This window comes from Rhipicephalus microplus, chromosome 2 (assembly GCF_043290135.1).
Source record: "Rhipicephalus microplus isolate Deutch F79 chromosome 2, USDA_Rmic, whole genome shotgun sequence".
Lineage (NCBI taxonomy): Eukaryota > Metazoa > Arthropoda > Arachnida > Ixodida > Ixodidae > Rhipicephalus > Rhipicephalus microplus.
Window position 1 is genome coordinate 76,143,729 of NC_134701.1, and position 26,073 is coordinate 76,169,801.

Sequence of the window (26,073 nt, forward strand, 5' to 3'; positions counted from 1 at the left end):
GAAAGGAACGCCAGTGCATCGCTCGCACATCACCCTCGTGGCCTAACGAATAAGGCATCGGTCTTCCAAACGGGGGATTGCGGGTTCGAGTCCCGCCAAGGGTGGGTTTTTCTTTTTCATTAACAAAGGGTTTCTGCTACAGTTTTCTTGTTTGAAGCAAAGCTTATGCGCTCCTTTTCTCCTATATTCCTTTTGATGGTGTGTTTTACTGTAACCTAGAGTAAACGCGCTAATGAAAACAAGGCTAGTGCAACGCTCGCACATCGCCCTCGTGGCCTAACGAATAAGGCATCGGTCTTCTAAACGGGGGATCGCGGGTTCGAGTCCCGCCGAGGGTGGGTTATCCCTTTTCATCAACAAAGGGTTTCTGCTACAGTTTTCTTGCTTGAACCAATGCATGTGCATTTCCCTTTCTCCTATATAAATTTAATTTCGATGATGTGTTCTACTGTCCCCTAAAGTAAAAGCGCTAATGAAAGGAACGCCAGTGCATCGCTCGCACATTGCCCTCGTAGCCTAACAAATAAGGCATCGGTCTTCTAAACCGGGGATTGCGGGTGCGAGTGCCGCCGAGGGTGGGTTATCCGTTTTCATTACCACGGGTTTGTGCTACAGTTTTCTTGCTTGAAGCAAATCATATGCGTTTCCTTTTCCCCTATATTCCTTTGGATGATGTGTTCTACTATAACCTAGAGTAAACGCGCTAATGAAAAGAACGCTAGTGCATCGCTCGCACATCGCCCTCTTGGCCTAACGAATAAGGCATCGGTCTTCTAAACGGGGGATTGCGGGTTCGAGTCCCGCCGAGGGTTGGTTATCCTTTTTCATTAACAAAGGGTTTCCGCTACAGTTTTCTTGTTTGAAGCAAAGCATATGCGCTCCTTTTCTCCTATATTCCTTTTAATGGTGTGTTTTACTGTAACCTAAAGTAAACGCGCTAATGAAAAGAACGCTAGTGGTACACTCGCACATCACCCTCGTGGCCTAACGAATAATGCATCGGTCTTCTAAACGGGGGATTGCGGGTTCGAGCCCCACCGAGGGTGGGTTATCCTTTTTCATTACCAAAGGGTTTCTGCTACAGTTTTCTTGCTTGAACCAAAGCACATGCATTTTCTTTTCCCCTATATTCCTTTCGATTGTGTGTTTTACTGTAAGCTAGAGTAAAAGCGCTAATGAAAGGAACGCCAGCGCATCGCTCGCACATCGCCCTCGTGGCCTAACGGATAAGGCATCGGTCTCCTAAACCGGGGATGGCGGGGTCGAGTCCCGCCGAGGGTGGGGATTCTTTTTCATTAACAAAGTGTTTCTGCTACAGTTTTCTTGCTTGCAGCAAAGCAATTGCGTTTTCTTTTCCCCTATATTCCTTTCGATGGTGTATTCTACTGCAACCTAGAGTAAAAGCGCTAATGAAAGGAACGCCAGTGCATCACCCGCACATCGCCCTCGTGGCCTAACGGATAAGGCATCGGTCTCCTAAACCGGGGATATCGGGTTCGAGTCCCGCCGAGGGTAGGATATTTTTTTTCAATCACCGAAAAGGTTTCTGCTACAGTTTTCTAGCTTGAAGCAAAGCTTATGCGCTTCTTTTCCCCTATAATCCTTTCGATGTTGTGTTCTACTGTAACCTAGAGTAAACGCGCTATTAAAAGGAACCCCATGGCATTACTCGCACATCGGCTTCGTTGCCTAACGAATAAAGCATCGGTATTCTAAACAGGGGATTGCGGGTCCGAGTGCCGCGGATGGTGGGTTATCCTTTTTTATTAACAAAGGGTTTCTCCCAAAGTTTTCTTGCTTGAACCAAAGCATATGCATTTCCTTTTCCCCTATATTCCTTTCGGTGATGGGTTCTACTGTAACCCAGAGTAAACGCGCTAATGAAAGGAACGCCAGTGCATCGCTCGCCCATTGCCCTCGCGGCCTAACGGATAAGGCATCGGTCTCCTAAACCGGTGATGGCGGGGTCGAGTCCCGCCGAGGGTGGGATATTCTTTTTCAATAACAAAGGGTTTCTGCTAAATTTTTCTTGCTTGAAGCAGAGCATATGCGTTTCCTTTTCCCCTATATTGCTTTCGATGGTGTGTTCTACAGTAACCTAGAGTAAAAGTGCTAATGAAAGGAACGCCAGTGCATCGCTCGCACATCGCCCTCGTGGCCTAACGGATATGGCATCGGTCTCCTTAACCGGGGACTGCGGGCTCGAGTGCCCCCGAGGGTGGGTTATCCTTTTTCATTCCCGAAGGTTTGTGCTACAGTTTTCTTGCTTGAAGCAAAGCATGTGGATTTCCCTTTCTCTTTTCGATGGTGCGTTTTACTGAAACCTAGAGTAAAAGTGCTAATGAAAGGAACGCCACTGCATCGCTCGCACATCGCCCTCGTGGCCTAACGAATAAGGCATCGGTATTCCAAACGGGGGATTGCGGGTTCGAGTCCCGCCAAGGGTGGAATATTCTTTTTCATTAACAAAGGGTTTCTGCTACAGTTTTCTTGTTTGAAGCAAAACATATGCGCTCCTTTTCTCCTATATTCCTTTCGATGGTGTGTTTTACTGTAACCTAAAGTAAACGCGCTAATGAAAAGAACGCTAGTGGTACGCTTGCACATCGCCCTCGTGGCCTAACGAATAAGGCATCGGTCTTCTAAACGGGGGAATCGGGTTCGAGTCCCACCGAGGGTGGGTTATCCTTTTTCATTACCAAAGGGTTTCTGCTACAGTTTTCTTGCTTGAACCAAAGCATGTGCATTTCCCTTTCTCCTATAATATTTCTACGGTGTGTTCTATTGTAACCTAAAGTAAAAGCGCTAATGGAAGGAACGTTAGTGCATCAATAGCACGTTGCTCTCGTGGCCTAACGGATAAGGCATTGGTCTTCTTAACCGGGGATCGCGGGTTCGAGTCCCACCGAGTGTGGGTTATTCTTTTTCATTACCAAAGGGTTTGTGCTACAGTTTTCTGGCTTGAAGCAAATCATATGCGTTTCCCTTTCCCCTATATTCCTTTCGATGGTGTGTTCTACAGTAACCTAGAGTAAAAGTGCTATTGAAAGGAACGCCAGTGTATCGCTCGCACACCGCCCTCGTGGCCTTACAGATAAGGCATCGGTCTCCTAAACCGGGGATTGCGGGTTCGAGTCCCACCGAGGGTGGATTATCCTTTTTCAATACCAAGGGTTTCTGCAACAGTTTTCATGCTTGAAGCAGAGCATATGCGTTTCTTTTTCTCCTATATTCCTTTCGATGGTGTGTTCTACAGTAACCTAGAGTAAACGCGCTAATAAAAACAAGGCTAGTGCAACGCTCGCACATCGCTCTCGTGGCCTAACGAATAAGGCATCGGTCTTCTAAACGGGGGATCGCGGGTTCGAGTCCCGCCGAGGGTGGGTTATCCTTTTTCATTAACAAAGCGTTTCTGCTACAGTTTTCTTGCTTGAACCAAAGCATGTGCATTTCCCTTTCTCCAATATAAATTTAATTTCGATGGTGTGTTCTACTGTCCCCTAAAGTAAAAGCGCTAATGAAAGGAACGCCAGTGCATCGCTCGCACATTGCCCTCGTAGCCTAACAAATAAGGCATCGGTCTTCTAAACCGGGGATTGCGGGTGCGAGTGCCGCCGAGGGTGGGTTATCCGTTTTCATTACCACGGGTTTGTGCTACAGTTTTCTCGCTTGAAGCAAATCATATGCGTTTCCTTTTCCCCTATATTCTTTTGGATGATGTGTTCTACTGTAACCTAGAGTAAACGCGCTAATGAAAAGAACGCTAGTGCATCGCTCGCACATCACCCTCGTGGCCTAACAAATAATGCATCGGTCTTCTAAACGGGGGATTGCGGGTTCGAGTCCCGCCGAGGGTGGGATATTCTTTTTCATTAACAAAAGGTTTCTGCTACAGTTTTCTTGCTTGAAGAAAGCATTGCATTTCCCTTTCTCCTATATTAATTTCGTTGGTGTGTTCTACAGTAACCTAGAGTAAAAGTGCTATTGAAAGGAACGCCAGTGAATCGCTCGCACACCGCCGTCGAGGCCTAACGGATAAGGCATCGGTCTTCTAAACCGGGGATTTCGGGTTCGAGTCCCACCAAGGGTGAGTTATTCTTTTTTACTAACAAAGGGTTTCTCCCACAGTTTTCTTGCTTGAACCAAAGCACATGCATTTTCATTTCCCCTATATTCCTTTCGATTGTGTGTTTTACTGTAACCTAGAGTAAAAGCGCTAATGAAAGGAACGCCAGCGCATGGCTCGCACATCGCCCTCGTGGCCTAACGGATAAGGCATCGGTCTTCTAAACCGGGATTGCGGATTCGAGTCCCGCCGAGGGTGGGTTATCCTTTTTCAATACCATGTGTTTCTGCAACAGTTTTCTTGCTTGAAGCAGAGCATATGCGTTTCCTTTTCCCCTATATTCCTTTCGATGGTGTGTTCTACAGTAACCTAAAGTAAAAGTGCTAATGAAAGGAACGCCAGTGCATCGCTCGCACATCGCCCTCGTGGCCTAACGGATATGGCATCGGTCTCCTTAACCGGGGACTGCGGGCTCGAGTGCCCCCGAGGGTGGGTTATCCTTTTTCATTACCAATGGTTTGTGCTACAGTTTTCTTGCTTGAAGCAAAGCATGTGGATTTCCCTTTCTCCTTTCGATCGTGCGTTCTACTGAAACCTAGAGTAAAAGTGCTAATGAAAGAAACGCCAGTGCATCGCTCGCACATCGCCCTCATGGCCTAACGAATAAGGCATCGGTATTCCAAACGGGGGATTGCGGGTTCGAGTCCCGCCAAGGGTGAAATATTCTTTTTCATTAACAAAGGGTTTCTGCTACAGTTTTCTTGTTTGAAGCAAAACATATGCGCTCCTTTTCTCCTATATTCCTTTCGATGGTGTGTTTTACTGTAACCTAAAGTAAACGCGCTAATGAAAAGAACGCTAGTGGTACGCTCGCACATCGCCCTCGTGGCCTAACGAATAAGGCATCGGTCTTCTAAACGGGGGAATCGGGTTCGAGTACCACCGAGGGTGGGTTATCCTTTTTCATTACCAAAGGGTTTCTGCTACAGTTTTCTTGCTTGAACCAAAGCATGTGCATTTCCCTTTCTCCTATATTAATTTCTATGGTGTGTTCTACTGTAACCTAAAGTAAAAGCGCTAATGAAAGGAAGGTTAGTGCATCAATCGCACGTTGCTCACGTGGCCTAACGGATAAGGCATTGGTCTTCTTAACCGGGGATCGCGGGTTCGAGTCCCACCGAGTGTGGGTTATTCTTTTTCATTACCAAAGGGTTTGTGCTACAGTTTTCTGGCTTGAAGCAAATCATATGCGTTTCCTTTTCCCCTATATTCCTTTCGATGGTGTGTTCTACAGTAACCTAGAGTAAAAGCGCTATTGAAAGGAACGCCAGTGTATCGCTCGCACACCGCCCTCGTGGCCTTACGGATAAGGCATCGGTCTCCTAAACCGGGGATTGCGGGTTCGAGTGCCCCCGAGGGTGGGCTATCCTTTTTCATTACCAATGGTTTGTGCTACAGTTTTCTTGCTTGAAGCAAAGCATGCGGATTTTCCTTTCTCCTTTCGATGGTGCGTTCTACTGAAACCTAGAGTAAAAGTGCTAAAGAAAGGAACGCCAGTGCATCGCTCGCACATCACCCTCGTGGCCTAACGAATAAGGCATCGGTCTTCCAAACGGGGGATGGCGGGTTCGAGTCCCACCAAGGGTGGGTTATTCTTTTTCAATAAAAAAGGGTTTCTGCTGCAGTTTTCTTGTTTGAAGCAAAGCATATGCGCTCCTTTTCTCCTATATTCCTTTCGATGGTGTGTTTTACTGTAACCTAGAGTAAACGCGCTAATGAAAACAAGGCTAGTGCAACGCTCGCACATCGCCCTCGTGGCCTAACGAATAAGGCATCGGTCTTCTAAACGGGGGATCGCGGGTTCGCGTCCGGCCGAGGGTGGGTTATCCTTTTTCATTAACAAAGGGTTTCTGCTACAGTTTCCTTGCTTGAACCAATGCATGTGCATTTCCCTTTCTCCTATATAAATTTAATTTCGATGGTGTGTTCTACTGTACCCTAAAGTAAAAGCGCTAATAAAAGGAACGCCAGTGCATCGCTCGCCCATTGCCCTCGCGGCCTAACGGATAAGGCATCGGTCTCCTAAACCGGTGATGGCGGGGTCGAGTCCCGCCGAGGGTGGGATATTCTTTTTCAATAACAAAGGGTTTCTGCTAAATTTTTCTTGCTTGAAGCAGAGCATATGCGTTTCCTTTTCCCCTATATTGCTTTCGATGGTGTGTTCTACAGTAACCTAGAGTAAAAGTGCTAATGAAAGGAACGCCAGTGCATCGCTCGCACATCGCCCTCTTGGCCTAACGAATAAGGCATCGGTCTTCTAAACGGGGGATTGCGGGTTCGAGTCCCGCCGAGGGTTGGTTATCCTTTTTCATTAACAAAGGGTTTCCGCTACAGTTTTCTTGTTTGAAGCAAAGCATATGCGCTCCTTTTCTCCTATATTCCTTTTGATGGTGTGTTTTACTGTAACCTAAAGTAAACGCGCTAATGAAAAGAACGCTAGTGGTACACTCGCACATCACCCTCGTGGCCTAACGAATAATGCATCGGTCTTCTAAACGGGGGATTGCGGGTTCGAGCCCCACCGAGGGTGGGTTATCCTTTTTCATTACCAAAGGGTTTCTGCTACAGTTTTCTTGCTTGAACCAAAGCACATGCATTTTCTTTTCCCCTATATTCCTTTCGATTGTGTGTTTTACTGTAAGCTAGAGTAAAAGCGCTAATGAAAGGAACGCCAGCGCATCGCTCGCACATCGCCCTCGTGGCCTAACGGATAAGGCATCGGTCTCCTAAACCGGGGATGGCGGGGTCGAGTCCCGCCGAGGGTGGGGATTCTTTTTCATTAACAAAGTGTTTCTGCTACAGTTTTCTCGCTTGCAGCAAAGCAATTGCGTTTTCTTTTCCCCTATATTCCTTTCGATGGTGTGTTCTACTGCAACCTAGAGTAAAAGCGCTAATGAAAGGAACGCCAGTGCATCACCCGCACATCGCCCTCGTGGCCTAACGGATAAGGCATCGGTCTCCTAAACCGGGGATATCGGGTTCGAGTCCCGCCGAGGGTAGGATATTTTTTTTCAATCACCGAAAAGGTTTCTGCTACAGTTTTCTAGCTTGAAGCAAAGCTTATGCGCTTCTTTTCCCCTATAATCCTTTCGATGTTGTGTTCTATTGTAACCTAGAGTAAACGCGCTATTAAAAGGAACCCCATGGCATTACTCGCACATCGGCTTCGTTGCCTAACGAATAAAGCATCGGTATTCTAAACAGGGGATTGCGGGTCCGAGTGCCGCGGAGGGTGGGTTATCCTTTTTTATTAACAAAGGGTTTCTCCCAAAGTTTTCTTGCTTGAACCAAAGCATATGCATTTCCTTTTCCCCTATATTCCTTTCGGTGATGGGTTCTACTGTAACCTAGAGTAAACGCGCTAATGAAAGGAACGCCAGTGCATCGCTCGCCCATTGCCCTCGCGGCCTAACGGATAAGGCATCGGTCTCCTAAACCGGTGATGGCGGGGTCGAGTCCCGCCGAGGGTGGGATATTCTTTTTCAATAACAAAGGGTTTCTGCTAAATTTTTCTTGCTTGAAGCAGAGCATATGCGTTTCCTTTTCCCCTATATTGCTTTCGATGGTGTGTTCTACAGTAACCTAGAGTAAAAGTGCTAATGAAAGGAACGCCAGTGCATCGCTCGCACATCGCCCTCGTGGCCTAACGGATATGGCATCGGTCTCCTTAACCGGGGACTGCGGGCTCGAGTGCCCCCGAGGGTGGGTTATCCTTTTTCATTCCCAAAGGTTTGTGCTACAGTTTTCTTGCTTGAAGCAAAGCATGTGGATTTCCCTTTCTCCTTTCGATGGTGCGTTTTACTGAAACCTAGAGTAAAAGTGCTAATGAAAGGAACGCCACTGCATCGCTCGCACATCGCCCTCGTGGCCTAACGAATAAGGCATCGGTATTCCAAACGGGGGATTGCGGGTTCGAGTCCCGCCAAGGGTGGAATATTCTTTTTCATTAACAAAGGGTTTCTGCTACAGTTTTCTTGTTTGAAGCAAAACATATGCGCTCCTTTTCTCCTATATTCCTTTCGATGGTGTGTTTTACTGTAACCTAAAGTAAACGCGCTAACGAAAAGAATGCTAGTGGTACGCTCGCACATCGCCCTCGTGGCCTAACGAGTAAGGCATCGGTCTTCTAAACGGGGGAATCGGGTTCGAGTCCCACCGAGGGTGGGTTACCCTTTTTCATTACCAAAGGGTTTCTGCTACAGTTTTCTTGCTTGAACCAAAGCATGTGCATTTCCCTTTCTCCTATATTAATTTCTATGGTGTGTTCTACTGTAACCTAAAGTAAAAGCGCTAATGAAAGGAACGTTAGTGCATCAATCGCACGTTGCTCTCGTGGCCTAACGGATAAGGCATTGGTCTTCTTAACCGGGGATCGCGGGTTCGAGTCCCACCGAGTGTGGGTTATTCTTTTTCATTACCAAAGGGTTTGTGCTACAGTTTTCTGGCTTGAAGCAAATCATATGCGTTTCCTTTTCCCCTCTATTCCTTTCGATGGTGTGTTCTACAGTAACCTAGAGTAAAAGTGCTATTGAAAGGAACGCCAGTGTATCACTCGCACACCGCCCTCGTGGCTTTACGGATAAGGCATCGGTCTCCTAAACCGGGGATTGCGGGTTCGAGTCCCACCCAGGGTGGATTATCCTTTTTCAATACCAAGGGTTTCCGCAACAGTTTTAATGCTTGAAGCAGAGCATATGCGTTTCCTTTTCTCCTATATTCCTTTCGATGGTGTGTTCTACAGTAACCTAGAGTAAAAGTGCTAAAGAAAGGAACGCCAGTGCATCGCTCGCACATCACCCTCGTGGCCTAACGAATAAGGCATCGGTCTTCCAAACGGGGGATTGCGGGTTCGAGTCCCGCCAAGGGTGGGTTTTTCTTTTTCATTAACAAAGGGTTTCTGCTACAGTTTTCTTGTTTGAAGCAAAGCTTATGCGCTCCTTTTCTCCTATATTCCTTTTGATGGTGTGTTTTACTGTAACCTAGAGTAAACGCGCTAATGAAAACAAGGCTAGTGCAACGCTCGCACATCGCCCTCGTGGCCTAACGAATAAGGCATCGGTCTTCTAAACGGGGGATCGCGGGTTCGAGTCCCGCCGAGGGTGGGTTATCCCTTTTCATCAACAAAGGGTTTCTGCTACAGTTTTCTTGCTTGAACCAATGCATGTGCATTTCCCTTTCTCCTATATAAATTTAATTTCGATGATGTGTTCTACTGTCCCCTAAAGTAAAAGCGCTAATGAAAGGAACGCCAGTGCATCGCTCGCACATTGCCCTCGTAGCCTAACAAATAAGGCATCGGTCTTCTAAACCGGGGATTGCGGGTGCGAGTGCCGCCGAGGGTGGGTTATCCGTTTTCATTACCACGGGTTTGTGCTACAGTTTTCTTGCTTGAAGCAAATCATATGCGTTTCCTTTTCCCCTATATTCCTTTGGATGATGTGTTCTACTGTAACCTAGAGTAAACGCGCTAATGAAAAGAACGCTAGTGCATCGCTCGCACATCGCCCTCTTGGCCTAACGAATAAGGCATCGGTCTTCTAAACGGGGGATTGCGGGTTCGAGTCCCGCCGAGGGTTGGTTATCCTTTTTCATTAACAAAGGGTTTCCGCTACAGTTTTCTTGTTTGAAGCAAAGCATATGCGCTCCTTTTCTCCTATATTCCTTTTGATGGTGTGTTTTACTGTAACCTAAAGTAAACGCGCCAATAAAAAGAACGCTAGTGGTACACTCGCACATCGTCCTCGTGGCCTAACGAATAAGGCATCGGTCTTCTAAACGGGTGATCGCGGGTTCGAGTCCTGCCGAGGGTTGGTTATCCTTTTTCAATAACAAAGGGTTTTGCTAGTTTTCTCGCTTGAAGCAAAGCATATGCGTTTCCTTTTCCCCTGTATTCCTTTCGATGGTGTGTTCTACAGTAACCTAGAGTAAAAGTGCTAATGAAAGGAACGCGAGTGCATCGCTCGCATATCGCCCTCGTGGCCTAAAGGATATGGCATTGGTCTCCTAAACCGGGGACTGCGGGTTCGAGTCCCGCCGAGGTTGGGATATCCTTTTTCATTACCAAACGGTTTGTGCTACAGTTTTCTTGCTTGAAGAAAATCATATGCGTTTCCTTTCCCCTTACATTCCTTTGGATGGTGTGTTCTACTGTAACCTAGAGTAAACGCGCTAATGAAAAGAACGCTAGTGCATCGCTCGCACATCGCTTTCTTGGCCTAACGAATAAGGCATCGGTCTTCTAAACGGGGGATTGCGGGTTCGAGTCCTGCCGAGGGTTGGTTATCCTTTTTCATTAACAAAGGGTTTTGCTAGTTTTCTCGCTTGAACCAAAGCAAGTGCATTTACCTTTTTCCTATATTCCTTTCGATGGTGTGTTCTACTGCAACCTAGAGTAAAAGCGCTAATGAAAGGAACGCCAGTGCATCGCTCGCACATTGCCCTCGTGGCCTAACGGATAAGACATCGGTCTCCTAACCCGGGGATGGCGGGGTGGAGTCCCGCCGAGGGTGGGTTACTCTTTTTTATTAACAAAGGGTTTGTGCTAAAGTTTTCTTTTTTGAAGAAAGGCATATGCATTTCCTTTCCCCCTATATTCCTTTCGATGATGAATTCTACTGCAACCTAGAGTAAAAGCACTAATTAAAGGAACGCCTGCTCACCGCTGGCAGATCGCCCTCGTGGCCTAACGGATAAGGCATCGGTTTTCCAAACCGGCATTGCGGATTCGTGTCCCGCCGAGGGTGGGTTATCCTTTTTCAATCCAAGGGTTTTTGCAACAGTTTTCTTGCTTGAAGCAGAGCATATGCGTTTCCTTTTCCCCTATATTCCTTTCGATGGTGTGTTCTACAGTAACCTAGAATAAAAGTGCTAATGAAAGGAGCGCCAGTGCATTGCTCGCACGTTGCTCTCGTGGCCTAACGGATAAGGCATCCGTCTTCTTAACCGGGGATTGCGGGTCCGAGTCCCGCCGAGTGTGGGTTATCCTTTTTCATTACCAAGGGTTTTTGCTACAGTTTTCTTGCTTGAAGCAAAGCATATGCGTTTCCTTTTCCCCTGTATTCCTTTCGATGGTGTGTTCTACAGTAACCTAGAGTAAAAGTGCTAATGAAAGGAACGCCAGTGCATCGCTCGCACATCGCCCTCGTGGCCTAACAGATATGGCATCGGTCTTCTAAACCGGGGATTGCGGGTGCGAGTGCCGCCGAGGGTGGGTTATCCGTTTTCATTACCACGGGTTTGTGCTACAGTTTTTTTGCTTGAAGCAAATCATATGCGTTTCCTTTTCCTCTATATTCCTTTGGATGATGTGTTCTACTGTAACCTACAGTAAACGCGCTAATGAAAAGAACGCTAGTGCATCGCTCGCACATCGCCCTCTTGGCCTAACGAATAAGGCATTGGTCTTCTAAACGGGGGATTGCAGGTTCGAGTCCCGCCGAGGTTTGGTTATCCTTTTTCATTAACAAAGGGTTTCTGATACAGTTTTCTTGTTTGAAGCAAAGCATATGCGCTCCTTTTCTCCTATATTCCTTTTGATGGTGTGTTTTACTGTAACCTAAAGTAAACGTGCTAATGAAAAGAACGCTAGTGGTACACTCGCACATCGCCCTCGTGGCCTAACGAATAATGCATCGGTCTTCTAAACGGGGGATTGCGGGTTCGAGTCCCACCGAGGGTGGGTTATCCTTTTTCATTACCAAAGGGTTTCTGCTACAGTTTTTTTGCTTGAACCAAAGCATGTGCATTCCCCTTTCTCCTATATTAATTTCGATGGTGTGTTCCACACTAACCTAGAGTAAAAGTGCTATTGAAAGGAACACCAGTGAATTGCTGGCACACTGCCGTCGTGGCCTAACGGATAAGGCATCGGTCTCCTAAACCGGGGATTGCGGGTTCGAGTCCCACCAAGGGTGAGTTATTCTTTTTCATTAACAAAGGGTTTGTGCTAGAGTTTTCTTGCGTGAAGCAAAGCATATGCGTTTCCTTTTCCCCTATATTCCTTTGGATGATCTGTTCTACTGTAACCTAGAGTAAACGCGCTAATGAAAAGAACGCTAGTGCATCGCTCGCACATCGCCCTCTTGGCCTAACAGATAAGGCATCGGTCTTCTAAACGGGGGATTGCGGGTTCGAGTCCCGCCGAGGGTTGGTTATCCTTTTTCATTAACAAAGGGTTTCTGCTACAGTTTTCTTGTTTGAAGCAAAGCATATGCGCTCCTTTTCTCCTATATTCCTTTTGATGGTGTGTTTTACTGTAACCTAAAGTAAACGCGCTAATAAAAAGAACGCTAGTGGTACACTCGCACATCGTCCTCGTGGCCTAACGAATAAGGCATCGGTCTTCTAAACGGGTGATCGCGGGTTCGAGTCCTGCCGAGGGTTGGTTATCCTTTTTCAATAACAAAGGGTTTTGCTAGTTTTCTCGCTTGAAGCAAAGCATATGCGTTTCCTTTTCCCCTGTATTCCTTTCGATGGTGTGTTCTACAGTAACCTAGAGTAAAAGTGCTAATGAAAGGAACGCGAGTGCATCGCTCGCATATCGCCCTCGTGGCCTAAAGGATATGGCATTGGTCTCCTAAACCGGGGACTGCGGGTTCGAGTCCCGCCGAGGTTGGGATATCCTTTTTCATTACCAAACGGTTTGTGCTACAGTTTTCTTGCTTGAAGAAAATCATATGCGTTTCCTTTCCCCTTACATTCCTTTGGATGGTGTGTTCTGCTGTAACCTAGAGTAAACGCGCTAATGAAAAGAACGCTAGTGCATCGCTCGCACATCGCTTTCTTGGCCTAACGAATAAGGCATTGGTCTTCTAAACGGGGGATTGCGGGTTCGAGTCCTGCCGAGGGTTGGTTATCCTTTTTCATTAACAAAGGGTTTTGCTAGTTTTCTCGCTTGAACCAAAGCAAGTGCATTTACCTTTTTCCTATATTCCTTTCGATGGTGTGTTCTACTGCAACCTAGAGTAAAAGCGCTAATGAAAGGAACGCCAGTGCATCGCTCGCACATTGCCCTCGTGGCCTAACGGATAAGACATCGGTCTCCTAACACGGGGATGGCGGGGTCGAGTCCCGCCGAGGGTGGGTTACTCTTTTTTATTAACAAAGGGTTTGTGCTAAAGTTTTCTTTTTTGAAGAAAGGCATATGCATTTCCTTTCCCCCTATATTCCTTTCGATGATGAATTCTACTGCAGCCTAGAGTAAAAGCACTAATTAAAGGAACGCCTGCTCACCGCTGGCAGATCGCCCTCGTGGCCTAACGGATAAGGCATCGGTTTTCCAAACCGGCATTGCGGATTCGTGTCCCGCCGAGGGTGGGTTATCCTTTTTCAATCCAAGGGTTTTTGCAACAGTTTTCTTGCTTGAAGCAGAGCATATGCGTTTCCTTTTCCCCTATATTCCTTTCGATGGTGTGTTCTACAGTAACCTAGAATAAAAGTGCTAATGAAAGGAGCGCCAGTGCATTGCTCGCACATCGCCCTCGTGGCCTAACGGATAAGGCATCGGTCTTCTAAACCGGGGATTGCGGGTTCGAGTCCCGCCGAGGGTGGGTTATTCTTTTTCAATACCAAGGGTTTCTGCAACAGTTTTCTTGCTTGAAGCAGAGCATAAGCGTTTCCTTATCTCCTATATAAATTGCGATGGTGTGTTCTACTGTCCCCTAAAGTAAAAGCGCTAATGAAAGGAACGTTAGTGCATCAATCGCACGTTGCTCTCGTGGCCTAACGGATAAGGCATCCGTCTTCTTAACCGGGGATCGCGGGTCCGAGTCCCGCCGAGTGTGGGTTATCCTTTTTCATTACCAAGGGTTTTTGCTACAGTTTTCTTGCTTGAAGCAAAGCATATGCGTTTCCTTTTCCCCTGTATTCCTTTCGATGGTGTGTTCTACAGTAACCTAGAGTAAAAGTGCTAATGAAAGGAACGCCAGTGCATCGCTCGCACATCGCCCTCGTGGCCTAACGGATATGGCATCGGTCTTCTAAACCGGGGATTGCGGGTGCGAGTGCCGCCGAGGGTGGGTTATCCGTTTTCATTACCACGGGTTTGTGCTACAGTTTTTTTGCTTGAAGCAAATCATATGCGTTTCCTTTTCCTCTATATTCCTTTGGATGATGTGTTCTACTGTAACCTAGAGTAAACGCGCTAATGAAAAGAACGCTAGTGCATCGCTCGCACATCGCCCTCTTGGCCTAACGAATAAGGCATTGGTCTTCTAAACGGGGGATTGCAGGTTCGAGTCCCGCCGAGGTTTGGTTATCCTTTTTCATTAACAAAGGGTTTATGATACAGTTTTCTTGTTTGAAGCAAAGCATATGCGCTCCTTTTCTCCTATATTCCTTTTGATGGTGTGTTTTACTGTAACCTAAAGTAAACGCGCTAATGAAAAGAACGCTAGTGGTACACTCGCACATCGCCCTCGTGGCCTAACGAATAATGCATCGGTCTTCTAAACGGGGGATTGCGGGTTCGAGTCCCACTGAGGGTGGGTTATCCTTTTTCATTACCAAAGGGTTTCTGCTACAGTTTTTTTGCTTGAACCAAAGCATGTCCCTTTCTCCTATATTAATTTCGATGGTGTGTTCCACAATAACCTAGAGTAAAAGTGCTATTGAAAGGAACACCAGTGAATCGCTCGCACACCGCCGTCGTGGCCTAACGGATAAGGCATCGGTCTCCTAAACCGGGGATTGCGGGTTCGAGTCCCACCAAGGGTGAGTTATTCTTTTTCATTAACAAAGGGTTTGTGCTAGAGTTTTCTTGCGTGAAGCAAAGCATATGCGTTTCCTTTTCCCCTATATTCCTTTGAATGATCTGTTCTACTGTAACCTAGAGTAAACGCGCTAATGAAAAGAACGCTAGTGCATCGCTCGCACATCGCCCTCTTGGCCTAACAGATAAGGCATCGGTCTTCTAAACGGGGGATTGCGGGTTCGAGTCCCGCCGAGGGTTGGTTATCCTTTTTCATTAACAAAGGGTTTCTGCTACAGATTTCTTGTTTGAAGCAAAGCATATGCGCTCCTTTTCTCCTATATTCCTTTTGATGGTGTGTTTTACTGTAACCTAAAGTAAACGCGCTAATAAAAAGAACGCTAGTGGTACACTCGCACATCGCCCTCGTGGCCTAACGAATAAGGCATCGGTCTTCTAAACCGGGGATTGCGGGTTCGAGTCCCGCCGAGGGTGGGTTATTCTTTTTCAATACCAAGGGTTTCTGCAACAGTTTTCTTGCTTGAAGCAGAGCATAAGCGTTTCCTTATCACCTATATAAATTGCGATGGTGTGTTCTACTGTCCCCTAAAGTAAAAGCGCTAATGAAAGGAACGTTAGTGCATCAATCGCACGTTGCTCTCGTGGCCTAACGGATAAGGCATCCGTCTTCTTAACCGGGGATTGCGGGTCCGAGTCCCGCCGAGTGTGGGTTATCCTTTTTCATTACCAAGGGTTTTTGCTACAGTTTTCTTGCTTGAAGCAAAGCATATGCGTTTCCTTTTCCCCTGTATTCCTTTCGATGGTGTGTTCTACAGTAACCTAGAGTAAAAGTGCTAATGAAAGGAACGCCAGTGCATCGCTCGCACATCGCCCTCGTGGCCTAACGGATATGGCATCGGTCTCCTAAACCGGGGATTGCGGGTTCGAGTCCCACCAAGGGTGAGTTATTCTTTTTCATTAACAAAGGGTTTGTGCTAGAGTTTTCTTGCGTGAAGCAAAGCATATGCGTTTCCTTTTCCCCTATATTCCTTTGGATGATCTGTTCTACTGTAACCTAGAGTAAACGCGCTAATGAAAAGAACGCTAGTGCATCGCTCGCACATCGCCCTCTTGGCCTAACAGATAAGGCATCGGTCTTCTAAACGGGGGATTGCGGGTTCGAGTCCCGCCGAGGGTTGGTTATCCTTTTTCATTAACAAAGGGTTTCTGCTACAGTTTTCTTGTTTGAAGCAAAGCATATGCGCTCCTTTTCTCCTATATTCCTTTTGATGGTGTGTTTTACTGTAACCTAAAGTAAACGCGCCAATAAAAAGAACGCTAGTGGTACACTCGCACATCGTCCTCGTGGCCTAACGAATAAGGCATCGGTCTTCTAAACGGGTGATCGCGGGTTCGAGTCCTGCCGAGGGTTGGTTATCCTTTTTCAATAACAAAGGGTTTTGCTAGTTTTCTCGCTTGAAGCAAAGCATATGCGTTTCCTTTTCCCCTGTATTCCTTTCGATGGTGTGTTCTACAGTAACCTAGAGTAAAAGTGCTAATGAAAGGAACGCGAGTGCATCGCTCGCATATCGCCCTCGTGGCCTAAAGGATATGGCATTGGTCTCCTAAACCGGGGACTGCGGGTTCGAGTCCCGCCGAGGTTGGGATATCCTTTTTCATTACCAAACGGTTTGTGCTACAGTTTTCTTGCTTGAAGAAAATCATATGCGTTTCCTTTCCCCTTACATTCCTTTGGATGGTGTGTTCTACTGTAACCTAGAGTAAACGCGCTAATGAAAAGAACGCTAGTGCATCGCTCGCACATCGCTTTTTTGGCCTAACGAATAAGGCATCGGTCTTCTAAACGGGGGATTGCGGGTTCGAGTCCTGCCGAGGGTTGGTTATCCTTTTTCATTAACAAAGGGTTTTGCTAGTTTTCTCGCTTGAACCAAAGCAAGTGCATTTACCTTTTTCCTATATTCCTTTCGATGGTGTGTTCTACTGCAACCTAGAGTAAAAGCGCTAATGAAAGGAACGCCAGTGCATCGCTCGCACATTGCCCTCGTGGCCTAACGGATAAGACATCGGTCTCCTAACCCGGGGATGGCGGGGTCGAGTCCCGCCGAGGGTTGGTTACTCTTTTTTATTAACAAAGGGTTTGTGCTAAAGTTTTCTTTTTTGAAGAAAGGCATATGCATTTCCTTTCCCCCTATATTCCTTTCGATGATGAATTCTACTGCAACCTAGAGTAAAAGCACTAATTAAAGGAACGCCTGCTCACCGCTGGCAGATCGCCCTCGTGGCCTAACGGATAAGGCATCGGTTTTCCAAACCGGCATTGCGGATTCGTGTCCCGCCGAGGGTGGGTTATCCTTTTTCAATCCAAGGGTTTTTGCAACAGTTTTCTTGCTTGAAGCAGAGCATATGCGTTTCCTTTTCCCCTATATTCCTTTCGATGGTGTGTTCTACAGTAACCTAGAATAAAAGTGCTAATGAAAGGAGCGCCAGTGCATTGCTCGCACGTTGCTCTCGTGGCCTAACGGATAAGGCATCCGTCTTCTTAACCGGGGATTGCGGGTCCGAGTCCCGCCGAGTGTGGGTTATCCTTTTTCATTACCAAGGGTTTTTGCTACAGTTTTCTTGCTTGAAGCAAAGCATATGCGTTTCCTTTTCCCCTGTATTCCTTTCGATGGTGTGTTCTACAGTAACCTAGAGTAAAAGTGCTAATGAAAGGAACGCCAGTGCATCGCTCGCACATCGCCCTCGTGGCCTAACGGATATGGCATCGGTCTTCTAAACCGGGGATTGCGGGTGCGAGTGCCGCCGAGGGTGGGTTATCCGTTTTCATTACCACGGGTTTGTGCTACAGTTTTTTTGCTTGAAGCAAATCATATGCGTTTCCTTTTCCTCTATATTCCTTTGGATGATGTGTTCTACTGTAACCTACAGTAAACGCGCTAATGAAAAGAACGCTAGTGCATCGCTCGCACATCGCCCTCTTGGCCTAACGAATAAGGCATTGGTCTTCTAAACGGGGGATTGCAGGTTCGAGTCCCGCCGAGGTTTGGTTATCCTTTTTCATTAACAAAGGGTTTCTGATACAGTTTTCTTGTTTGAAGCAAAGCATATGCGCTCCTTTTCTCCTATATTCCTTTTGATGGTGTGTTTTACTGTAACCTAAAGTAAACGCGCTAATGAAAAGAACGCTAGTGGTACACTCGCACATCGCCCTCGTGGCCTAACGAATAATGCATCGGTCTTCTAAACGGGGGATTGCGGGTTCGAGTCCCACTGAGGGTGGGTTATCCTTTTTCATTACCAAAGGGTTTCTGCTACAGTTTTTTTGCTTGAACCAAAGCATGTCCCTTTCTCCTATATTAATTTCGATGGTGTGTTCCACAATAACCTAGAGTAAAAGTGCTATTGAAAGGAACACCAGTGAATCGCTCGCACACCGCCGTCGTGGCCTAACGGATAAGGCATCGGTCTCCTAAACCGGGGATTGCGGGTTCGAGTCCCACCAAGGGTGAGTTATTCTTTTTCATTAACAAAGGGTTTGTGCTAGAGTTTTCTTGCGTGAAGCAAAGCATATGCGTTTCCTTTTCCCCTATATTCCTTTGGATGATCTGTTCTACTGTACACTAGAGTAAACGCGCTAATGAAAGAACGCTAGTGCATCGCTCGCACATCGCCCTCGTGGCCTAACGAATAATGCATCGGTCTTCTAAACGGGGGATTGCGGGTTCGAGTCCCACCGAGGGTGGGTTATCCTTTTTCATTACCAAAAAGTTTCTGCTACAGTTTTTTTGCTTGAACCAAAGCATGTGCATTCCCCTTTCTCCTATATTAATTTCGATGGTGTGTTCCACACTAACCTAGAGTAAAAGTGCTATTGAAAGGAACACCAGTGAATCGCTCGCACACCGCCGTCGTGGCCTAAAGGATAAGGCATCGGTCTCCTAAACCGGGGATTGCGGGTTCGAGTCCCACCAAGGGTGAGTTATTCTTTTTCAATAACAAAGGGTTTGTGCTAGAGTTTTCTTGCGTGAAGCAAAGCATATGCGTTTCCTTTTCCCCTATATTCCTTTGAATGATCTGTTCTACTGTAACCTAGAGTAAACGCGCTAATGAAAAGAACGCTAGTGCATCGCTCGCACATCGCCCTCTTGGCCTAACAGATAAGGCATCGGTCTTCTAAACGGGGGATTGCGGGTTCGAGTCCCGCCGAGGGTTGGTTATCCTTTTTCATTAACAAAGGGTTTCTGCTACAGATTTCTTGTTTGAAGCAAAGCATATGCGCTCCTTTTCACCTATATTCCTTTTGATGGTGTGTTTTACTGTAACCTAAAGTAAACGCGCTAATAAAAAGAACGCTAGTGGTACACTCGCACATCGCCCTCGTGGCCTAACGAATAAGGCATCGGTCTCCTAAACGGGTGATCGCGGGTTCGAGTCTTGCCGAGGGTTGGTTATCCTTTTTCAATAACAAAGGGTTTTGCTAGTTTTCTCGCTTGAACTAAAGCAAGTGCATTTCCTTTTCTCCTATATTCCTTTCGATGGTGTGTCCTACAGTAACCTAGAGTAAAAGTGCTAATGAAAGGAACGCCAGTGCATCGCTCGCACATCGCCCTCGTGGCCTACCAGATAAGGCATCGGTCTTCCTAACCGGGGATTGTGGGTTCGAGTCCCGCCGAGTGTGGGTTATCCTTTTTCATTACCAAACGGTTTGTGCTACAGATTTCTTGTTTGAAGCAAAGCATATGCGCTCCTTTTCTCCTATATTCCTTTTGATGGTGTGTTTTACTGTAACCTAAAGTAAACGCGCTAATAAAAAGAACGCTAGTGGTACACTCGCACATCGCCCTCGTGGCCTAACGAATAAGGCATCGGTCTCCTAAACGGGTGATCGCGGGTTCGAGTCTTGCCGAGGGTTGGTTATCCTTTTTCAATAACAAAGGGTTTTGCTAGTTTTCTTGCTTGAAGCAAAGCATATGCGTTTCCTTTTCCCCTGTATTCCTTTCGATGGTGTGTTCTACAGTAACCTAGAGTAAAAGTTCTAATGAAAGGAACGCCAGTGCATCGCTCGCATATCGCCCTCGTGGCCTAAAGGATATGGCATTGGTCTCCTAAACCGGGGACGGCGGGTTCGAGTCCCGCCGAGGTTGGGATATCCTTTTTCATTACCAAACGGTTTGTGCTACAGTTTTCTTGCTTGAAGCAAATCATATGCGTTTCCTTTCCCCTTACATTCCTTTGGATGGTGTGTTCTACTGTAACCTAGAGTAAACGCGCTAATGAAAAGAACGCTAGTGTATCGCTCGCACATCGCTTTCTTGGCCTAACGAATAAGGCATTGGTCTTCTAAACGGGGGATTGCGGGTTCGAGTCCTGCCGAGGGTTGTTTATCCTTTTTCATTAACAAAGGGTTTTGCTAGTTTTCTCGCTTGAACCAAAGCAAGTGCATTTACCTTTTTCCTATATTCCTTTCGATGGTGTGTTCTACTGCAACCTAGAGTAAAAGCGCTAATGAAAGGAACGCCAGTGCATCGCTCGCACATTGCCCTCGTGGCCTAACGGATAAGGCATCGGTCTTCTAAACCGGGATTGTGGATTCGAGTCCCGCCGAGGGTGGGTTATCCTTTTTCAATACCAAGTGTTTGTGCTACAGTTTTCTTGCTTGAAGCAAATCATATGCGTTTCCTTTTCCCCTATATTCCTTTGGATGATGTGTTCTACTGTAACCTAGAGCAAACGCGCTAATGAAAAGAACGCTAGTGAATCGCTCGCCCATCGCCCTCATGGCCTAACGAATAAGGCATCGGTCTCCTAAACGGGGGATATCGGGTTCGTATCCCGCCGAGAGTGGGTTATTCTTTTTCATTAACAAAGGGTTTTGCTACAGTTTTCTTGCTTGAACCAAAGCATGTGCATTTCCCTTTCTCATATATTAATTTCGATGGTGTGTTCTACTGTAACCTAAAGTAAAAGCGCTAATGAAATGAACGCCAGTGCATTGCTCGCACATTGCCCTCGTGGCCTAACGGATAAGGCATCGGTCTTCTAAACAGGGGTTTGCGGGTGCGAGTGCCACCGAGGGTGGGTTATCCTTTTTCATTACCAAAGGGTTTCTGCTACAGTTTTTTTGCTTGAACCAAAGCATGTGCATTCCCCTTTCTCCTATATTAATTTCGATGGTGTGTTCCACACTAACCTAGAGTAAAAGTGCTATTGAAAGGAACACCAGTGAATCGCTCGCACACCGCCGTCGTGGCCTAACGGATAAGGCATCGGTCTCCTAAACCGGGGATTGCGGGTTCGAGTCCCACCAAGGGTGAGTTATTCTTTTTCAATAACAAAGGGTTTGTGCTAGAGTTTTCTTGCGTGAAGCAAAGCATATGCGTTTCCTTTTCCCCTATATTCCTTTGAATGATCTGTTCTACTGTAACCTAGAGTAAACGCGCTAATGAAAAGAACGCTAGTGCATCGCTCGCACATCGCCCTCTTGGCCTAACAGATAAGGCATCGGTCTTCTAAACGGGGGATTGCGGGTTCGAGTCCCGCCGAGGGTTGGTTATCCTTTTTCATTAACAAAGGGTTTCTGCTACAGATTTCTTGTTTGAAGCAAAGCATATGCGCTCCTTTTCTCCTATATTCCTTTTGATGGTGTGTTTTACTGTAACCTAAAGTAAACGCGCTAATAAAAAGAACGCTAGTGGTACACTCGCACATCGCCCTCGTGGCCTAACGAATAAGGCATCGGTCTCCTAAACGGGTGATCGCGGGTTCGAGTCTGGCCGAGGGTTGGTTATCCTTTTTCAATAACAAAGGGTTTTGCTAGTTTTCTCGCTTGAACTAAAGCAAGTGCATTTCCTTTTCTCCTATATTCCTTTCGATGGTGTGTCCTACAGTAACCTAGAGTAAAAGTGCTAATGAAAGGAACGCCAGTGCATCGCTCGCACATCGCCCTCGTGGCCTACCAGATAAGGCATCGGTCTTCCTAACCGGGGATTGTGGGTTCGAGTCCCGCCGAGTGTGGGTTATCCTTTTTCATTACCAAGGGTTTTTGCTACAGTTTTCTTGCTTAAAGCAAAGCATATGCGTTTCCTTTTCCCCTGTATTCCTTTCGATGGTGTGTTCTACAGTAACCTAGAGTAAAAGTTCTAATGAAAGGAACGCCAGTGCATCGCTCGCATATCGCCCTCGTGGCCTAAAGGATATGGCATTGGTCTCCTAAACCGGGGACGGCGGGTTCGAGTCCCGCCGAGGTTGGGATATCCTTTTTCATTACCAAACGGTTTGTGCTACAGTTTTCTTGCTTGAAGCAAATCATATGCGTTTCCTTTCCCCTTACATTCCTTTGGATGGTGTGTTCTACTGTAACCTAGAGTAAACGCGCTAATGAAAAGAACGCTAGTGTATCGCTCGCACATCGCTTTCTTGGCCTAACGAATAAGGCATTGGTCTTCTAAACGGGGGATTGCGGGTTCGAGTCCTGCCGAGGGTTGTTTATCCTTTTTCATTAACAAAGGGTTTTGCTAGTTTTCTCGCTTGAACCAAAGCAAGTGCATTTACCTTTTTCCTATATTCCTTTCGATGGTGTGTTCTACTGCAACCTAGAGTAAAAGCACTAATGAAAGGAACGCCAGTGCATCGCTCGCACATTACCCTCGTGGCCTAACGGATAAGACATCGGTCTCCTAAACCGGGGATGGCGGGGTCGAGTCCCGCCGTGGGTGGGATATTTTTTTCACTAACAAAGGGTTTCTGCTACAGTTTTCTTGCTTGAAGCAAAGCATGTGCGTTTCCTTTTCCCCTATATACTTTTCGATTATGAGTTCTACTGCAACCCAGAGTAAAAGCGCTAATGAAAGGAACGCCTGTGCATCGCTCGCAAACCGCCCTCGTGGCCTAACGGATAAGGCATCGGTCTTCTAAACCGGGATTGTGGATTCGAGTCCCGCCGAGGGTGGGTTATCCTTTTTCAATACCAAGTGTTTGTGCTACAGTTTTCTTGCTTGAAGCAAATCATATGCGTTTCCTTTTCCCCTATATTCCTTTGGATGATGTGTTCTACTGTAACCTAGAGCAAACGCGCTAATGAAAAGAACGCTAGTGAATCGCTCGCCCATCGCCCTCATGGCCTAACGAATAAGGCATCGGTCTCCTAAACGGGGGATATCGGGTTCGTATCCCGCCGAGAGTGGGTTATTCTTTTTCATTAACAAAGGGTTTTGCTACAGTTTTCTTGCTTGAACCAAAGCATGTGCATTTCCCTTTCTCATATATTAATTTCGATGGTGTGTTCTACTGTAACCTAAAGTAAAAGCGCTAATGAAATGAACGCCAGTGCATTGCTCGCACATTGCCCTCGTGGCCTAACGGATAAGGCATCGGTCTTCTAAACAGGGGTTTGCGGGTGCGAGTGCCACCGAGGGTGGGTTATCCTTTTTCATTACCAAAGGGTTTCTGCTACAGTTTTTTTGCTTGAACCAAAGCATGTGCATTCCCCTTTCTCCTATATTAATTTCGATGGTGTGTTCCACACTAACCTAGAGTAAAAGTGCTATTGAAAGGAACACCAGTGAATCGCTCGCACACCGCCGTCGTGGCCTAACGGATAAGGCATCGGTCTCCTAAACCGGGGATTGCGGGTTCGAGTCCCACCAAGGGTGAGTTATTCTTTTTCAATAACAAAGGGTTTGTGCTAGAGTTTTCTTGCGTGAAGCAAAGCATATGCGTTTCCTTTTCCCCTATATTCCTTTGAATGATCTGTTCTACTGTAACCTAGAGTAAACGCGCTAATGAAAAGAACGCTAGTGCATCGCTCGCACATCGCCCTCTTGGCCTAACAGATAAGGCATCGGTCTTCTAAACGGGGGATTGCGGGTTCGAGTCCCGCCGAGGGTTGGTTATCCTTTTTCATTAACAAAGGGTTTCTGCTACAGATTTCTTGTTTGAAGCAAAGCATATGCGCTCCTTTTCTCCTATATTCCTTTTGATGGTGTGTTTTACTGTAACCTAAAGTAAACGCGCTAATAAAAAGAACGCTAGTGGTACACTCGCACATCGCCCTCGTGGCCTAACGAATAAGGCATCGGTCTCCTAAACGGGTGATCGCGGGTTCGAGTCTTGCCGAGGGTTGGTCATCCTTTTTCAATAACAAAGGGTTTTGCTAGTTTTCTCGCTTGAACTAAAGCAAGTGCATTTCCTTTTCTCCTATATTCCTTTCGATGGTGTGTCCTACAGTAACCTAGAGTAAAAGTGCTAATGAAAGGAACGCCAGTGCATCGCTCGCACATCGCCCTCGTGGCCTACCAGATAAGGCATCGGTCTTCCTAACCGGGGATTGTGGGTTCGAGTCCCGCCGAGTGTGGGTTATCCTTTTTCATTACCAAGGGTTTTTGCTACAGTTTTCTTGCTTGAAGCAAAGCATATGCGTTTCCTTTTCCCCTGTATTCCTTTCGATGGTGTGTTCTACAGTAACCTAGAGTAAAAGTTCTAATGAAAGGAACGCCAGTGCATCGCTCGCATATCGCCCTCGTGGCCTAAAGGATATGGCATTGGTCTCCTAAACCGGGGACGGCGGGTTCGAGTCCCGCCGAGGTTGGGATATCCTTTTTCATTACCAAACGGTTTGTGCTACAGTTTTCTTGCTTGAAGCAAATCATATGCGTTTCCTTTCCCCTTACATTCCTTTGGATGGTGTGTTCTACTGTAACCTAGAGTAAACGCGCTAATGAAAAGAACGCTAGTGTATCGCTCGCACATCGCTCTCTTGGCCTAACGAATAAGGCATTGGTCTTCTAAACGGGGGATTGCGGGTTCGAGTCCTGCCGAGGGTTGTTTATCCTTTTTCATTAACAAAGGGTTTTGCTAGTTTTCTCGCTTGAACCAAAGCAAGTGCATTTACCTTTTTCCTATATTCCTTTCGATGGTGTGTTCTACTGCAACCTAGAGTAAAAGCACTAATGAAAGGAACGCCAGTGCATCGCTCGCACATTGCCCTCGTGGCCTAACGGATAAGACATCGGTCTCCTAAACCGGGGATGGCGGGGTCGAGTCCCGCCGTGGGTGGGATATTTTTTTCACTAACAAAGGGTTTCTGCTACAGTTTTCTTGCTTGAAGCAAAGCATGTGCGTTTCCTTTTCCCCTATATACTTTTCGATTATGAGTTCTACTGCAACCCAGAGTAAAAGCGCTAATGAAAGGAACGCCTGTGCATCGCTCGCAAACCGCCCTCGTGGCCTAACGGATAAGGCATCGGTCTTCTAAACCGGGATTGTGGATTCGAGTCCCGCCGAGGGTGGGTTATCCTTTTTCAATACCAAGTGTTTGTGCTACAGTTTTCTTGCTTGAAGCAAATCATATGCGTTTCCTTTTCCCCTATATTCCTTTGGATGATGTGTTCTACTGTAACCTAGAGCAAACGCGCTAATGAAAAGAACGCTAGTGAATCGCTCGCCCATCGCCCTCATGGCCTAACGAATAAGGCATCGGTCTCCTAAACGGGGGATATCGGGTTCGTATCCCGCCGAGAGTGGGTTATTCTTTTTCATTAACAAAGGGTTTTGCTACAGTTTTCTTGCTTGAACCAAAGCATGTGCATTTCCCTTTCTCATATATTAATTTCGATGGTGTGTTCTACTGTAACCTAAAGTAAAAGCGCTAATGAAATGAACGCCAGTGCATTGCTCGCACATTGCCCTCGTGGCCTAACGGATAAGGCATCGGTCTTCTAAACAGGGGTTTGCGGGTGCGAGTGCCACCGAGGGTGGGTTACTATTTTTCATTAACAAAGCGCTTGTGCTAAAGTTTTCTTGCTTTAAGCAAAGCATGTATGTTTCCTTTTCCCCTATATTCCTTTCGATGATGAGTTCTACTGCAACCTAGAGTAAAAGCGCTAATGAAAGAAACGCCTGTGCATCGCTCGCAAACCGCCCTCGTGGCCTACCGGATAAGGCATCGGTCTTCTAAACCGGGAATGCGGATTCGAGTCCCGCCGAGGGTGGGTTATCCTTTTTCAATACCAAGGGTTTCTGCAACAGTTTTCTTGCTTGAAGCAGAGCATATGCGTTTCCTTTTCCCATATATATCTTTCGATGGTGTGTTCTACAGTAATCTAGACTAAACGCGCTAATGAAAAGAACGCTAGTGCTACGCTCGCACATCACCCTCGTGGCCTAACGAATAAGGCATCGGTCTTCTAAACGGAGATCGCGGGTTTGAGTCCCACCAAGGGTAGGTTATTCTTTTTCATTA

At 46.6% G+C, this 26,073-nt stretch overlaps 4 non-coding genes across 4 annotated transcripts; all 4 read left to right on the forward strand.

The window, feature by feature from the left end:
• Positions 1-265: 265 nt before the first annotated feature.
• TRNAR-UCU (transfer RNA arginine (anticodon UCU)) lies at positions 266-338 on the forward strand. The gene has a single exon. It is a non-coding gene; the product is annotated as a tRNA-Arg (tRNA).
• Positions 339-9,155: 8,817 nt separating this feature from the next.
• TRNAR-UCU (transfer RNA arginine (anticodon UCU)) lies at positions 9,156-9,228 on the forward strand. Its single transcript has one exon. It is a non-coding gene; the product is annotated as a tRNA-Arg (tRNA).
• Positions 9,229-13,601: 4,373 nt separating this feature from the next.
• Positions 13,602-13,674, forward strand: TRNAR-UCU (transfer RNA arginine (anticodon UCU)). The gene has a single exon. It is a non-coding gene; the product is annotated as a tRNA-Arg (tRNA).
• Positions 13,675-15,235: 1,561 nt separating this feature from the next.
• On the forward strand, positions 15,236-15,308 carry TRNAR-UCU (transfer RNA arginine (anticodon UCU)). The gene has a single exon. It is a non-coding gene; the product is annotated as a tRNA-Arg (tRNA).
• The last annotated feature ends 10,765 nt before the right edge of the window (positions 15,309-26,073 follow it).